This window comes from Echinops telfairi, unplaced genomic scaffold (assembly GCF_000313985.2).
Source record: "Echinops telfairi isolate 266 unplaced genomic scaffold, ASM31398v2 ScPeMD7_18;HRSCAF=68, whole genome shotgun sequence".
Taxonomy (NCBI): domain Eukaryota; kingdom Metazoa; phylum Chordata; class Mammalia; order Afrosoricida; family Tenrecidae; genus Echinops; species Echinops telfairi.
The window spans coordinates 51,586,190-51,588,736 of record NW_022103915.1 but is presented as its reverse complement, the minus strand read 5'-3'; the positions used below and the strand labels follow the sequence as shown (position 1 = coordinate 51,588,736).

The 2,547-nt window shown below is 36.9% G+C and overlaps 1 protein-coding gene across 1 annotated transcript in view; it reads left to right on the top strand.

Annotated features, from left to right (window-relative positions):
• MAPK1IP1L (mitogen-activated protein kinase 1 interacting protein 1 like) overlaps positions 1–2,547 on the top strand; it is a 19,814-nt gene that overhangs the window by 7,305 nt on the left and 9,962 nt on the right. The gene's annotated exons all lie outside the window — the stretch shown is intronic.

Sequence of the window (2,547 nt, the reverse complement as noted above, 5' to 3'; positions counted from 1 at the left end):
ATTGTAAGGATAGCGCAGGACCATGCAGTGTTGCACTCTGTTGTGCATGGTCCCTATGGGTCGGAACGGACTGGATAGCACATAGCATCACCCTCCCCACTGTTGTTATTGTTAGGCGCCATCCTCACAATCGTTCCTGTGCTTGAGCCCATCAATGCAGCCACTGTGTCACTCCATCCTCTCGACAGCCTTTCTCTTTTCTGCTGCCCTTCCACTTTACCAAACATGATGTCCTCCAAGGACAGGTCTCTCTAGGCAACACCATACTCAGAGTCAGAGCTGCCTGTCGCACCTAACACCATCACCCTCCCTTGTATACCCAGTACTGAGTTAATGTAAAAAAAATCTGATTTCCCTTAGTTTCTTTTAATATCTCAATATGAGTATAGTACTTGTTAAATTATAAAATATGTAGCTTTTAATTACCCAATAACATAGTGATTGTCTTGGAGATGAGAAAATGATCTCTGATTAAGTTAGTAGCTTGCCTTTGTGAAAAGACAATGAAAAGGATTAGAGCCCCAACTTTGTAACATGTAGTCCCTTACTCTTATTACTACACTACAGCCTGATAACTCCAAAACGTGCCATGACAGTAATCACTAGTAATATGTAGCGTTACACCTCATGATGTGTTTATTCTGAAACCATAGGAGTTCACAGAAATGTTATATTTCGCTTTTTTCGTATCTGAGGCTTCAAAAAGTTTGCGGGAATATTGGATTAAAGATAATGAAATGATTGCACAGACATTTTGAAGCGCCGCCTCTTAGTTGTCAAAATTTTGTGTTCTTTTATAATTCTTAATCTTGTTGCTCAGAAACTATTATTTTCCAAATGCTTAAATCTTGTTATAAAGTAGCAGTGGGAAATTTTAGAAATATCTTTACTTTCTTTCAGAAGATGATAATGAAAACTTTTCTTTATTATAAATATTTTTCTTTTCTGTAAGTTCAAGGTTACATTGACCTCATAATTTGCATAATTCAGATTACCATATATACTCGAGTATAAACTGGCCCGAATATCAGCCAAGGCATCTAATTTTACCACAAAAACTACATTAAAAATGTGCTGGAAAACTAGGCTTATTCACAAGTATATACGATATGGTGCTTTTTAGAAAACCTAGATGCTTTTACATTCTGGTACCTTAGAAAAAATTGATAGCCTACTTTGTGTGTGTGTGTTTTATTTTGTCTGGCTTTGATTTTTTATAATACGGGTATTCCCCAAAGAGTAAATTGGAATGCTTCCACTTGGACTTGAATAGTGTTTAATCCAGGCATGGCGAGCCGGTCATTTACCGTAGTGCCATGAAGCAGGATGTGAAGTGAACTATTTCTAGTACCTTTGGCCAAGACTTTAGTATTTTAATCATAAGGTTCTAACATCTATTCAGAATTTGATTTTGAACTTAAAAAATATTTGAAGCCCAGTATTGTGAATCAGTTTCACTTTTATTAACTCATAAAATAATTTCTATTTTTATATAATAGTATGACTGGTTGACTTGATGTTATTTGCATATATGTGTGTGTTTTAAATGAGAGAAAACTGTAAAACCTTGAACAGCAAGACTAAATGGAATTGAATGGATTGCTCTGATAGATTGTTTCAGAATTAATGTGAACTTGGATACAAAACCAGTTTCTCTTTCTGAAAGGCTCACTTGTCTGAAAAGCATCTTTGTCCTGTGTATATTTTAAGCCTGTCACACACTGATAATACCATTAAGAAAAGAATGTCAATGTGAATATAGTAGTATGTCTTATTACAATAATCATCTTAGACTTTTTTCAATGCTATTCTTAAGAGTTTTATGGGTGGTGTGTGCTGTCATGTTTTAGTATAAAATTGGTAAACTTTAATAAATGAATGAATGGTTGTATTTCCTCTATATTAAAGATTTTTTAATTTAGTACTGTGCATAGAAAGCATAGATATAAAGCCTAGCCACTGTGATTGAGCTTCACTGGGTGTTCTGTTATTTTTGATGCTTTATTTTGGGTTTTGTTTTGTTTTGTCTAATCATTCCTTTGTAATCAGATGACACTGCAAAAGAAAATCCTAGAAATAAAATATGGCTCAATACTAAGCATAATTAACTGCTTTGGTCCTGTGCATTACTAACTGCCACTTCTAGCTGTAATCTTTGTAACTTCCACCAAATGATGGGGTGGAGACATGCAAGTAGGCTTGCGAAACTCTCAACATGAGGTTTGGTCAGTTTTGCCATCTCAGATCTCACTACCTTCAGGACAGATGATCCGGGATTGATGCACGCCCTCTGGACCTTGAGGTCCTGCCCTGAACCTCCTTCCCTTCTGCAGATGGCTGTCACTCACTCAGAGGAGTGACAGCAGCAGGAGCACGAGACAGGCAGAATGTTGGACTTCCAGGCCCACCTAACCAAACTCAGCATCACTCAGGACAGAGTAGAGCTGCCTGAGGTTTTTCTAACATTTTAAATCTTAACAGGAGCAAAAAGCCCTTTGAGGATGGCCTGATGAGTTCAAACTGCTGACCTTGCCATTAGCAATCCAG